The sequence below is a fragment of the Aquarana catesbeiana genome, linkage group LG01 (assembly GCF_042186555.1).
Source record: "Aquarana catesbeiana isolate 2022-GZ linkage group LG01, ASM4218655v1, whole genome shotgun sequence".
NCBI classification, from domain to species: domain Eukaryota; kingdom Metazoa; phylum Chordata; class Amphibia; order Anura; family Ranidae; genus Aquarana; species Aquarana catesbeiana.
In genome coordinates this window covers 726,670,379-726,684,779 of record NC_133324.1, presented here as the reverse complement: position 1 = coordinate 726,684,779, position 14,401 = coordinate 726,670,379, and the positions used below count along the sequence as shown (strand labels likewise).

Below are 14,401 nucleotides of genomic sequence, written 5' to 3'. Positions count from 1 at the left end.
CAGGTGGACATCATGAGACGTCTTCCCGGAGTGCGGGGCCGCGCAGCGACCGACCAGTGTACCAGCTCGCTGCCAGTACCATGTGACGAATCACGGCAGATCACATAACATTTGTACACAACGGATGGCTTTCTGTTATGCCATCCAATGTGTACAACTGTGTTGCTAGCTACGATTGGTCAATTTGACCACATGGTACAGACAGGGCCAATCACAGCCCATCTGTACCATGTGATTAGCTTTGACTAATCATAGCTAATCACAACAAAACCAACTGAATTAATCAGTTTCATTCAGTAAAATGCTTGATTATAGCAATGAAATGCACTGCTATAAGCAAACAACGTGTAAAAAAAAAAAAGCCAGTGTCCCTGATCACCACCACACCAGTTATATGATAACACTGTACTGCACTGGTGACAGTATGTTTAACCACTTCAGCCCCGGAAGAATTTACCCCCTTCCTGACCAGAGCACTTTTTGCAATTCGGCACTGCGTTGCTTTAACTGACAATTGCGCGGCCGTGTGACGTTGTACCCAAACAAAATTGACGTCCTTTTTTTCCCACAAATAGAGCTTTCTTTTGGTGGTATTTGATCACCTCTGCGGTTTTTATTTTTTGCGCTATAAACAAAAAAAGAGTGACAATTTTGAAAAAAAAAAAAAAACGCATTATTTTATACTTTTTGCTATAATAAATATCCCCATTTTTTTGTTAAAAAAAGCACATTTTTTCCTCAGTTTAGGCCGATATGTATTCTTCTACATATTTTTGGTATTAAAAAAAAAAAAAATTGCAATAAGCGTATATTGATTGGTTTGCACAGAAGTTATAGCATCTACAAAATATGGGATAGATTTATAGCATTTTTATTATTATTTTTTTACTAGCAATGGTGGCGATCTGCGATTTTTATCGTGACTGCGACATTATGACGGACACATCGGACAATTTTGGCCCATTTTTGGGACCATTGGCATCAATACAGCGATCAATGCTATAAAAATGCATTTATTACTGTAAAAATGTCACTGACAGTGAAGGGTTAACACTAGAGGGCGACCAAGGGGTTAACTGTGTTCCCTGGGAGGTGATTCTAACTGAAGGGGGAGGGGACTGACTAGAGGGGACTGGTTCCTAGCTAATAGGAACACACGATCTGTCACTCCTGTTAGAACAGAACAGGGAAGTGTGTTTACACACACTCGTCCCTGTTCTGTCCCCTGGTCACGATCGCTTGTGGCCGGCAGTCATCGTGACCGTCAGCCACGAGCATCGGCACCCCCGCTGTGCAGCGCTCGCGCGCCTGCTATCCCGACATATAGCTACGACAGCTCACGCAGGGGAGCCGACCTACTGCAGTATAACTGCGGCGGTTGGTCGTAAAGCGGTTAAAAAATAAATAAAATTGTGAAATTTTTATTTTAAAATTTCTTACATTTTCCAAAAAAAATTACAACAAAAAAATTACAACCTAAGGAAAAAAAAAAAAAAAAAACACGTCATGCCTCTTACTAAATGCCTTGGACTATCTACTTTACAAAAAGGGGTCATTTGGGGTGATTTCTACTGTCCTGGCATTTTAGGGCCTCAAGAAATGAGATAGGCCGCTAGTACATCAGGACTGATAAATTTTCAAATATACAGGTGTATACCATAGTTTGCAGACTAACTTTCACACAGACTAAATAATATACACCGATTTGGATTATTTTCAGCAAATAAATGTAGCAGAATACATTTTGGGCTAAATGTATGAAGAACAATTATTTATTTGCAAAACCGAAAAGAAAAATGCTTTTTTTTTTCTTCAAAATTTTCATTTTTTTTTTTTGTGGCGATTAAATACCACCAAAAGAAAGCTCTATTTGTGTGAACAAAATAATAAAAGCGTAGTTTGGGTACAGTGTTGCATGACCGCGCAATTGTAATTCAAAGTGCAACAGCGCTGAAAGCTGAAAATTGGCCTGGGCAGAAAGGAGGTAAAAGTGCCCGGTATTGAAGTGCTTAAATACTACAAAAAAAACAAAAAACAAAGCTGTAGTAAGTACAATGTACTTAATGACAGTTTCATTTAAGAAACCTGAGGAATTTCTATAAAAAGGTCAAATAGCAACTCTCATACATTCCTGATTCATTAGTATGATGGAAATCCCCTTCCTGGTTTCCACCTACTTAACTCTCTGGCCAACAATGCATTCTGAAGAATGTACCCTACATCAAAAAGGTATGTGTCATGGGCAAACATCACACTACAAGCACAATTAATATAGAACTTATTATAATAAATTATTATAATACACACACTGTATAGCTTTGTTAATATGGTTCCATACAGGCAGGTCCTTACACTACATAAGTTACAAGTCTAAAGCGGACCATACATTTTACAATTTGATTGTACAATCCCAGTACAAGGGCTTGCCTGATTGGATACAATATCATATAAAGTTAGTCCCTTATATATTTCTGTTGTCTGACTGCACAGAGATTGTGTACAATCAGATTGTAATGTGTATAGACAGTTTAAAGGAAATAGTTTAAATTGTAACCTATATGGTCAGCTTTAAAAAAAAAACAAAAAAAACACAGAACTATTGCTTTGGCATAAATCTACACAAGGACAGCATCTCACTTTGTAATCTGATAACCTGGCTGTAGGTAGCCATTTATCAATTTTATTTAATCTATCATAGCCTGATGCTTTTTATTAGCAAGAAACAAAACCCAATTATTATTTTTTTTTTTTATGAAGGCAAATATAGAGATTTGCAGCATACTGGAAATCTTTGTAACCAAACAGTAATTATATTTCATTGGCCCGATTCCTCTAAAGTGGTAAAAGCTGAACTACGATCATTTGAGTAATCGCACATCAGGTTTTGGATGCTAAAATAAAATACTCTGCACGGGGTTTAAAGTGTTAACCCCGGGACCCTGCATTCACTATATCTGGTCTCCCACAGTACACAGAATAGGGATGAGCCGAACACCCCCCTGTTCGGTTCACACTAGAACATGCGAACAGGAAAAAAGTTAGTTCGAACACGCGAACACCGTTAAAGTCTATGGGACATGAACATGAATAATCAAAAGTGCTAATTTTAAAGGCTTATATGCAAGTTATTGTCATAAAAAGTGTTTGGGGACCTGGGTCCTGCCCAGGGGACATGAATCAATGCAAAAAAAAACTTTTAATAACGGCCGTTTTTTCAGGAGCAGTGATTTTAATAATGCTTAAAGTTAAACAATAAAAGTGTAATATCCCTTTAAATTTCGTAGCTGGGGGGTGTCTAATTTAGGGGGGCGTGGGGGTCCCCCTAAATTCCATACCAGACCTGTATGGATTTTAAGGGGAACCCCAAACCAAAATAAAAAAATAAAACACAGCGTGGGGTCCCCCCAAAAATCCATACCAGACCCTTATCTGAGCACGCAACCTGGCAGGCTGCAGGAAAAGAGGGGACGATGAGAGAGCGCCCCCCCCCCTCCTGAACCGTACCAGGCCACATGCCCTCAACATTGGGAGGGTGCTTTGGGGTAGCCCCCCAAAACACCTTGTCCCCATGTTGATGAGGACAAGGGCCTCATCCCCACAACCCTTTCTGCGGGCGGGGGGCTTATCGGAATCTGGAAGCCCCCTTTAACAAGGGGACCCCCAAATCCCAGCCCCCCCTGTGTGAAATGGTAAGGGGGTACCCCTACCATTTCACTAAAAAAACTGTCAAAAATGACAAGAGACAGTTTTTGACAATTCCTTTATTTAAATGCTTCTTCTTTCTTCTAGCTCTTCTGGTTCTTCCTCCGGTGTTCTCGTCCAGCATCTCCTCCGCGGCGTCTTCTATCTTCTTCTCCTCGGGCTGCTCCGCACCCATGGCATGGGGGGAGGCTCTCGCTCTTCTTTGGGCTGCTCCGCATCCATGCTGGCATGGAGGGAGGCTCCCGCTGTGTGACGGTGTCTCCTCTTCTGACGGTTCTTAAATAACGGGGGGCGGGGCCACCCGGTGACGTCACGGGGAATGCCACAGGGAGGAGAAGAAGAGGAGGAGGAGGAGGAGGAGGAGGAGGAGGAGGAGGAGGAGAAGAGAAGAGGAGGAGGAGAAGAAGAGAAGAGGAGGAGGAGGAGGAGGAGGAGGAGAAGAAGAGAAGAGGAGGAGGAGGAGGAGAAGAAGAGAAGAGGAGGAGGAGGAGGAGGAGGGAGAAGAAGAGAAGAGGAGGAGGAGGAGGAGGAGAAGAAGAGAAGAGGAGGAGGAGGAGGAGGAGGAGGAGGAGAAGAAGAGAAGAGGAGGAGGAGGAGGAGGAGGAGGAGGAGGAGGAGGAGGAGGAGAAGAAGAGAAGAGGAGGAGGAGGAGGAGGAGGAGAAGAAGAGAAGAAGAGAAGAGGAGGAGGAGGAGGAGGAGGAGGAGGAGGAGGAGAAGAAGAAGAGGAGGAGGAGGAGGAGGAGGAGGAGGAGGAGGAGGAGGAGGAGGAGAAGAAGAAGAAGAAGAGAAGAGGAGGAGGAGGAGGAGGAGGAGGAGGAGAAGAAGAGAAGAGGAGGAGGAGGAGGAGGAGAAGAAGAGGGGGAGGAGGAGGAGAAGAAGAGAAGAGGAGGAGGAGGAGGAGGAGAAGAAGAGAAGAGGAGGAGGAGGAGGAGGAGAAGAAGAGAAGAGGAGGAGGAGGAGGAGGAGGAGGAGGAGGAGGAGGAGAAGAAGAGAAGAGGAGGAGGAGGAGGAGAAGAAGAGGGGGAGGAGGAGGAGAAGAAGAGAAGAGGAGGGAGGAGGAGGAGGAGGAGGAGGAGGAGGGAGGAGGAGGAGGAGAAGAGAAGAGGAGGAGGAGGAGGAGGAGGAGGAGGAGGAGAAGAGAAGAGGAGGAGGAGGAGGAGGAGGAGGAGGAGAAGAAGAGAAGAGGAGGAGGAGGAGAAGAAGAGAAGAGGAGGAGGAGGAGGAGGAGAAGAAGAGAAGAGGAGGAGGAGGAGGAGGAGGAGGAGGAGGAGGAGGAGGAGGAGAAGAAGAGAAGAGGAGGAGGAGGAGGAGGAGAAGAAGAGAAGAGGAGGAGGAGGAGGAGAAGAAGAGAAGAGGAGGAGGAGAAGAAGAGAAGAGGAGGAGGAGGAGGAGGAGGAGGAGGAGAAGAAGAGAAGAGGAGGAGGAGGAGGAGGAGGAGGAGGAGGAGGAGGAGGAGGAGGAGAAGAAGAGAAGAGGAGGAGGAGGAGGAGGAGGAGGAGGAGGAGGAGGAGGAGGAGGAGGAGGAGGAGGAGGAGGAGGAGGAGAAGAAGAGAAGAGGAGGAGGAGGAGGAGGAGGAGGAGGAGAAGAAGAGAAGAGGAGGAGGAGGAGGAGGAGGAGGAGAAGAAGAGAAGAGGAGGAGGAGGAGGAGGAGAAGAAGAGAAGAGGAGGAGGAGGAGGAGGAGGAGGAGGAGAAGAAGAGAAGAGGAGGAGGAGGAGGAGGAGGAGGAGGAGGAGAAGAAGAAGAGAAGAGGAGGAGGAGGAGGAGAAGAAGAGAAGAGGAGGAGGAGGAGAAGAAGAAGAGAAGAGGAGGAGGAGGAGGAGGAGGAGGAGGAGAAGAAGAGAAGAGGAGGAGGAGGAGGAGGAGGAGGAGGAGGAGGAGGAGGAGGAGAAGAAGAGGGGGAGGAGGAGGAGAAGAAGAGAAGAGGAGGAGGAGGAGGAGGAGGAGGAGGAGGAGGAGGAGGAGAAGAAGAGAAGAGGAGGAGGAGGAGGAGAAGAAGAGAAGAGGAGGAGGAGGAGGAGGAGGAGGAGGAGGAGAAGAAGAGAAGAGGAGGAGGAGGAGGAGAAGAAGAGAAGAGGAGGAGGAGGAGGAGGAGGAGGAGGAGGAGGAGGAGGAGGAGGAGGAGGAGGAGGAGGAGGAGAAGAAGAGAAGAGGAGGAGGAGGAGAAGAAGAGAAGAGGAGGAGGAGAGAAGAAGAGAAGAGGAGGAGGAGGAGGAGGAGAAGAAGAGAAGAGGAGGAGGAGGAGGAGGAGGAGGAGAAGAGAAGAGGAGGAGGAGGAGGAGGAGGAGGAGGAGGAGGAGGAGGAGAAGAAGAGAAGAGGAGGAGGAGGAGGAGGAGGAGGAGGAGAAGAAGAGAAGAGGAGGAGGAGGAGGAGGAGGAGAAGAAGAGAAGAGGAGGAGGAGGAGGAGGAGGAGGAGGAGAAGAAGAGAAGAGGAGGAGGAGGAGGAGAAGAAGAGAAGAGGAGGAGGAGGAGGAGGAGGAGGTGGAGAAGAAGAGAAGAGGAGGAGGAGGAGGAGGAGGAGGAGGAGAAGAAGAAGAGAAGAGAAGAGAAGAGAAGAGAAGAGAAGAGAAGAGAAGAGAAGAGAGAGAGAAGAGAAGAGAAGAGAAGAGAAGAGAAGAGAAGAGAAGAGAAGAGAAGAGAAGAGAAGAGAAGAGAGAGGAGGAGGAGGAGGAGGAGGAGGAGGAGGAGGAGGACAGTTTTTAAAACTTTTTTTTGCATTGATCCATGTCCCCTGGGCAGGACCCAGGTCCTCAAACACTTTTTTATGACATTAACTTGCATATAAGCCTTTAAAATTAGCACTTTTGATTTCTCCCATAGACTTTTAAAGGGTGTTCCGCGGCATTCGAATTTGCCGCGAACACCCCAAATTGTTCGCTGTTCGGCGAACTGGTGAACAGCCAATGTTCGAGTCGAACATTAGTTTGACTCGAACTCGAAGCTCATCCCTAACACAGAACATGGAAATGCAATCATTTTAAACGGCGAAATACCTTTTTGTCATCAGCAGTATATAGCGGGCTTGTGATTTCTATCAGTGTCTGGTTAAAGCTTGTAGGAGGATTTTTCATTCTCTTCAAACACCACACATACACACACAAACTCCTCCTGTCTAGCAATACACACCAAACTGAGCATGTGCAGCGTGCCTCCAAGGCTCTGCACTATTATGAGATTGATTGGGGATTGTGGGAGAAGGGGAGGATCGGAGAAGGGAGGATCAGAGAAGACAGGAATAAACAGCCTTGTGCAAGATTAACCCCTAGGTTCCACAGTGAGTATAACAAGCATGCTTTACTGCATATACAGACTGATTTTACGGTTGTGGGTTTAATAACATCTTAAAGTGGAGTTCCACCCACTTTTACAACTCTTCAGCATCCCTCACTAAATCCCGCATCCCGCACTGTCAATGAATTGGATATTTTTAAATTTTTCTTCTCAGCACCTACTGTATATCTGCTGTATTCATTTTTCACTTCCTCCTCCCTGGCCGTGGCCCATCATTTCCTGTTTGCAATGCCTTCTGGGAAGGGGCGGCAACTTCCTCTGACACTGCCGTTGCTATAGAAACCTGACCTGAAACCTATTACACTGCTTGTGCTGCACTGAGCATGTGCGAGATCTACAAGGATGAGATCCAGGAAGAAATACAGTCTGGCTTCAGATGCCCACACTTAAGATGGCCACGGCCTGCTGTAAGTTTATAAAATAACAAACTACTGCTATAAACTAACAAAACAGACCTTAGTTTACAGACTAACTTTACTAGAATACATTAAGCTTGTGTATTATAGGGGTATTTTTATTTAAAAAGTATAATTTCGGCCGGAACACCACTTTAACTATTGAAACAGTGCCAACTGGAATATTTTTTTTTATTTATAAGAAGCGATCTAGAAATGAAAAAAAAACTTTGTCTTGGTTGCCAGGAACAAAAATCACAAGGTGTGCTATATACAATATATATATATATATATATATATATATATATATATATATATATATATATATATATATATATATATATATATATATATATATATATATATATATATATATATATATATATATAATTTTTTTTTTTTTTTTTTTTTTTTTTTTGAGCTGTACAGCCGGCCACAGAAGGAGAGATTTTCTTTCCTGCAACCACAGAAAGAAAATCACTTGATTCCCCCATCAACACAGTCAGTGTTGATTGGGGAAATCAAGGGGTTTTTCTTTCTGTGGAGCAATGGTGTTCTCCCGATGGGGGCGGCTCCACACACAGCGATTACTGCTAGCAGCTATAATTGACATCTGATTCTACATGTGATTGTCAGCGGCTGTGTCATGCTGAGCTGCTAGAAATTCAAAACGCACTACTCTTAGTTCTGTGCGCTACTGCGATGCCCAGATCTGAATGGACCCTCAATGATGGAGCACAAGGCAATCCATCTGGACTGCATGGTCCTCCAAGACTAATCCCATAACAAGCCGGGCCAGATAAATTATTCAGCCAGCGTGGTGTCATTCGCAGTCTCTCCTACAGTGCTGGGCATAGTACCTGGCAAAATAGGCCATATGCTGGTATAATCTCTATTCCTGCAGAGATGTTAGCCTTTAAACAAGAATGGCTTCCTTCGTTCCTATATCTGAAAAAGAAATTCTGTTCATCAATTGATCAAAAAGAACAGATCTTTGTAAATTTTACTGACACTTTGCAAACAACCCAGAGTAAATAACAGCTTGAAAGCCAGGAGAATATGGACTGTCACACCCACTTCTAGCACATGCAGAAAATTGGTCTACAACAGGCATATCAAACACAAAGGAAACCGTAAACTCAGCTGAATAGAATACATATTTGAGAGGCCACAAGGATCACACCAACTTAGAAGTATGTCGGGTAAATAATATAATAATGATCACACATTTTTTTGAGAGAGGGTCCAGAAAACGTTTTAAGGGGCTCGTTTACACTTGCTTTAAAACAAAGCTTCGGGCATGCTTTTTTTAAAGCTCTCTGAACGCCAGCCAAAGCCTCTGTCACTATATAAAATGCTTTGTTTACAGTCCTGTTAACACCTTGCTTTGCTTTTAAAATTATACCCCATGTCGCTTTAGTGGTGCTTCAAATCGCCTTCAAAGCCTCCATAGAAGTCTATGGCAAAGCTTACTTAAAGCACCGTCAGCTTTTGAGAGGCTTTAATTCAGCTTTAGCTTCATTTTGTTTTGGAGGTATTACAGGTATGAGATATCAACACACACACACACAGGGCATCTTCCACTGAAGCATCCCAGAAGCATCAAAAAACATCAAAAAAGCATGTTGAAGCGGTAATATTATTTATTTTTGTTCAGGTTTGGGTGTTATTTTATCATCATCATCAGCTAACTTAATATTTTTTAAACTTAGGGGTTATTTATTTATTATTACATATTATTAATGTATTTTATTTATGATGATTTTTAGTTATTTGTGTATTTTACATTTATTTATTCATATAGTATTACCATTTTATTTTTTACATTTTTTCATTTCAGCAGAAAATTGCACGAATGTGAACAAAAACGCACGAATGGAGAGTTTCCATTCATTTCTATGAGAATAAAAAAAAAAAGCCAAAAACGCTCAAATCTGCCCGATCAGCTAAGCATTTTCAGAAAGAAGGTCAGCAATGACAGTCCTTATATTTATCTCAGAAAGATTTACTTTGAAGGGTTACTTCACCTTAACCAAAAAACGAACTATGCAGAAAAGGAGCGCCTGCAGATAAAACAAAGTGTGCGTAGCTTTCATTAAATTTGAACAACTCCCTTGCTATAGGTAAAGGCCATATTCATTTCTCCTGAAGCCTGGCTAAAAAACTCCCAAAAGATAAAATCATCCTATTGTGCTTTGTTGCCAAGATGTGTCTAAGACACTCCCAGCCCCCACCATCACAGGAGCGAATGCTAAAACCCCTCTACGATCTCCTCCATTGCAGCAACACTGAGGTCAGACCTACTGCGACAGGTGAGAGAAAGCGAATGACAAGGAGTGTGAATAAGCTTGGAGTGTTTTTGCAACGTCCTAACAATAAGGCACGACAGAACGATGCCATCTATAGGAGTTTCTCCAGCTAGGCTTTGCGGGGTACATAAATGGCCTACACCTATAGGAAGGGCACTATTCGACTTTGGTCCGCCGGCTGGCCGAACATTAGAACAAAGCTTTGTTTGGGTCTCGGATCTCGTAACGCAGAAGAGATGTCATGACATCACTTCCGAATTAATGGCACCCTAAAGACGCCAGTTTTAAAAAATAGAAAGTATTCACACATGCTGATTTTGACGTTTTGAATACTTTCATGTGCAGAGGAGGGGTTTGGGGTCTTATTGACCCCCGATCCCTTCATAAAGAGTATCTGTCACTGCCTATTACTCTCATAAGAGATGTTTACATCCCTTATGAGAGTAAGTGATGAAAAAAAAAAATGTAAAAAGGACAGTGTAAAAAATAAAAAAAGTTTAAATTTACAGAATATTGACACCTTATATTGGCCTGAAAGGCAGCCAAACAATCTGTATCAGCACTGAAAAAAACAATATTGGTTGACCCCTACTTCAGGCAATGCATGACAATAGGACTCCCATTATTGTCTGTGTGGCTAGATAACACCTATGCAACACATTTTTCAATGCATGTTGGAAAAAGGTGCAGACACTTCGTTTGATGAGTTTGGCCCTATAGATATCAACCGGAATACGTAGAAAATGCCTGAAAACCACATGAAAAATGCATCAAAACATGCAAGAAAGATGCATGAATAAACCGACACAAAAAAACAAAACAAAAAAACATATGCAGTACATTTCTGCAATACATGTATACTTCCCCCACGTTTGTCAGCTTAAAGTGGCCAACATCAATAGACTTTGGCCTGTGTTGATGAGTCTACATTTGGCATCATTTTGAAATGCTTCTTGGCTTATTCAGAATTCTTCTGATCTGCTTCAAGCTGCTTTTGCATTCTCAGACATGTATGCTGAGAGAAGCATTTCTGACGCAAACAATAGCCTGTCGACACAGGTCCTAAAAATAATCCATGTGCAGAAAAATACCATGACATCAGCTGACAGCGGACTTTAGCTCACCGTCTGCTGAATATGGGTCACAGGTGTGCAGAACTAAGTGCTCTCCTGTGACCCACAGGAGAAGTATGACCACAAGAGCTTTGGCCATACTTCAAATTCACCCATACATTAATGGCTTCATGCTTTATTTTGCTGTGAAATCGCTTTGAAAAAACACCCCATAGCAAACGGGTAGGCCACCCTAAAGAGGTGGAAATCTACCTGAAAAACATAGAAGTCAAAGATCACCGGGCACAGTGTCGCCTCTCACACCCGATTTAAACCTCTAATTGCCGTACTACCATCTCGCAATCCCATGCATTGCACGGCAATCTTCGGTTTAAATTAGGTGGTGAGGAGGCAACATATCGTCTCTTCACCACCTGTCAAACACAGTTTTCAGAGGAGCAGCAGTGTCTGCTGCACTTGTGAATGAGCCCTTGGTTGCAATTGACAGCGGCACCCTTCGGGCTCGTTCACACAAAGTTGGGAGTGGTAAAACCCTGCGGTGGATTTGCATATTTACTGCCCCCAATCCCTACCCCCTTTAGCTGCTAAGGCAGCAGCCAAAAGATGTACATATGCCACAGCAGGAATTAAGGCCCCTGTTGCTTTTGGTGGGTGCTACCGCTTGCCAAACCTGACCCATTCAAGTAAATGGGTCACTCTGCAAGCGCCCCACAACTGCATGCTTCTGCGGGGTGCAAGCTGTTAAAGCAGGTGGTGAGAAAGTGTCAACGCTGCCTGCTTTAACTCTTTGTTTGCTGTACTGCACAAGGTTGTAGGGCACTTGCAGACTGGCCTCATTCACGTGAATGGGTCATGCTTTGCATGTGCTACATCCACCAACCATGACAGGGCGTATAACTCCTGCTGTGACATGTGTACATCTGTGGCCACTGCAGCTAAAGGGGGTGCAGTTGGGGCAGGGGTGGTAAAAAACATGTCCCAACTATGGGGGTTTACCACCCCCCAAACTACAAATGTAAATAAATCCTAATCCTTACTATTCTGAGCCCCCTATAAGGCTGCTTTCACACTGATGTGCTGTGGTTTACCTGCACCTCAGGTGCAGCGCAGTGTATCTGTGACTTTCCTGGGTCAGCTGTGCTTTGCCATAGACTTCTATTGTATCCTGTAGTTGTGGTGCACTTTCTGAAAGCGCACTAAAACTCCTGCATTCAGAAAGTGCACCAAACATGCAGGATATAATAGAAGCCTGGGGCTAAGCACAGCTAACCCACAGGAAAGCTGCAGGTACACTGCACCTGCGGTGTGGGTAAACAGCAGGGCATCAGTGTGAAAGCAGCCTTATACTATTATTCCCAGTGTATTGCTTCACACTGACCTGAAGATCTCTTCTTACCTGCTGCTGGCACCACTCTGGAAACTGTTAGCTGGGATAAGAGGTGGAGTGCAGTTGGTATCAATCCTCATGGGACAGGAGCCAGCACTACAGAGGAGGCATCGGCTTATGCGGCTCCTACTACAGCTCCAACTTTACAAGTTGAAAGTTTTTAAGTTTTAATTTTTTTGTCACTTTTTTGGAAAATTAAAAAATTAAATAAAATTAGTTCCCCCCCACAATTTTTTTTACATGCTGTCACTAGTGCAGTACAATGCCATCATATGACTGGTGTGGCGGCGATCAGGGATACGGAGTATGTAAAATAAAAAAAATGAAATAAAGATGTAAAACATTTTTCTTCAGCTTTTATTTTTTTAAATTCTTTTCTGTTCTTCTCTGTTGTACATTTTTTTCTTTGTAGGGGGGGGATGGAGAGAAATGGGGATTTTTTTTTTTCTATTTATTTTTTTTTAGACTATTATTTATACAGTGGTAATCACTGAATAAGCAATAGTTTCAGCTGTCATGAATGGGTTAACATTCATGAACAGCTTGCATATGGTTGTGATGTGTGATTGGCTACAGCTAAAATCGCATGGTACAGGTAGCCATGTATCATGTGATTTCTGTGGGCCAATCACAGATCACAACTGTAAGCAATCAGATCATGAATGGAAATCCATTCATGACAGTTTGTTTACATTGTAATTTTGTGATCGCTATGATCAATCATAGAGATCACATGATACCCAGTTACCAGTAATTGTGATCTGCTGTGTACAGGAGTGCTGTGCCCCGAACAGGCTGGATGATGTAGCGTAGAGGTACGTGATCCAGCCTGGCTATGCCTCCAGCCTGCAGTAAATGTCCATCCGGAAGCAGTTGAAACAAGTAAATATTATATACTTTCCTATTAATGCTAGCAGCATAAGGATTAAAAATAATCAATGTTGACAGAGAGTGAAGTTCTGCTTTCCGTATATGTACAACCCAACAATGAACTTCTCTTATTTTCTGCCTTTTAGTCTGTTACATATACACCATTAAAAGTGTTACTGTATATTTGCTTGGTAAGTGCAAAAAAAATATATCTGTTGAACTTCGCAGGAATCTTGAGCTCACCAATGCACATTTCATGGGCTCCATGGACACTAGCATTTTTTCTGCTCCTATAAGCTAAATCGTGTTATTCTATGTGTCCATGTATGCTACTTTAGAGCTATTAGCATTTTTTTAGCTGCAGAGTCTACGAGCAGAAAAAAAAAACAAAAAAACATTGGTTTTGTAGGTTTTTTGGAGCCTTCTAAATGCTACTAAAACGCTCCCAGCGGCTTTTTTTCCTAGCTTTTTTTTTCTTCATGTACTGCAAAAACGCTAATATAATGCTCCTAAAAGCTACTAAAACACTGACTCGCTGGCACAAAAACACTATAAGCATTTTTCATCCAGCTTTCTTTTATTTTTTTAAATGTTTTTTTTTAAGCTTATAAAAAAAGCTAGTGTGCATGGAGCCTTAAAGTGGTTCTAAAGCCAGGACATTTTTTACCTTAATACATCCCCTGCATTAAGGTAAAAAAAGCCCCAGTATTTGTCCCCTCATCCCCCTTAGAGCCCATTCACACAGGGACGACTTGTCAGGCGACCTAGTCGCCTGACAAGTCGCCTCCCGTTCTGTGCTATGGAACCGTTCTAAGGGGAGCGACGCAAGTCGCTCCGACTTAGAAAAAGGTTCCTGTAAGACTCTGGGGGTGACTTGGGGCAACTTGCATAGACTTCTATACAGAAGTCGTTTTGCAAGTCGCCCGGGCAGTCGTTTGCAGGTTGCCTCGCTGAGGCGAACTGCAAGTCGTGTTGCCCCTGTGTGAATGGGGTCTTAAACTCCTTACTCAATCCAACACTGTGTCTGTCTTTCTTCCTGCATTCAAAAGACAGAGAGACAGCTGTCAATCAAATCCTGTGAGCAGAAAGTAGGGCTGAGCCATGCTCTGCGTCCCCATTGCACAGAGCAGATAAGTATAAACAAGCTTGGTATTTTTTTTTTTTCTTTTTATACATCTCAGCCTTTACAATCAACACTTTAAGGAGCATAATTAGCCCTCCTAGTTCTAATCATTGGACTATAGTCATGGGAATACAGACTTATGTATGTTGTGGAGATGGGAAAGTCAGATGGCCTGCATAGTTTAGCAAAAGGAAAAAAAACAAAAACAAAAAACTCACCACTCAGTATTGTGTCAACCACAATAGAACTT

General features: G+C 43.3%; 1 protein-coding gene across 5 annotated transcripts in view; it reads right to left on the bottom strand.

Annotated features, from left to right (window-relative positions):
• Positions 1 to 14,401, bottom strand: part of GAB1 (GRB2 associated binding protein 1) — a 159,598-nt gene that overhangs the window by 69,930 nt on the left and 75,267 nt on the right. The window lies entirely within an intron of this gene.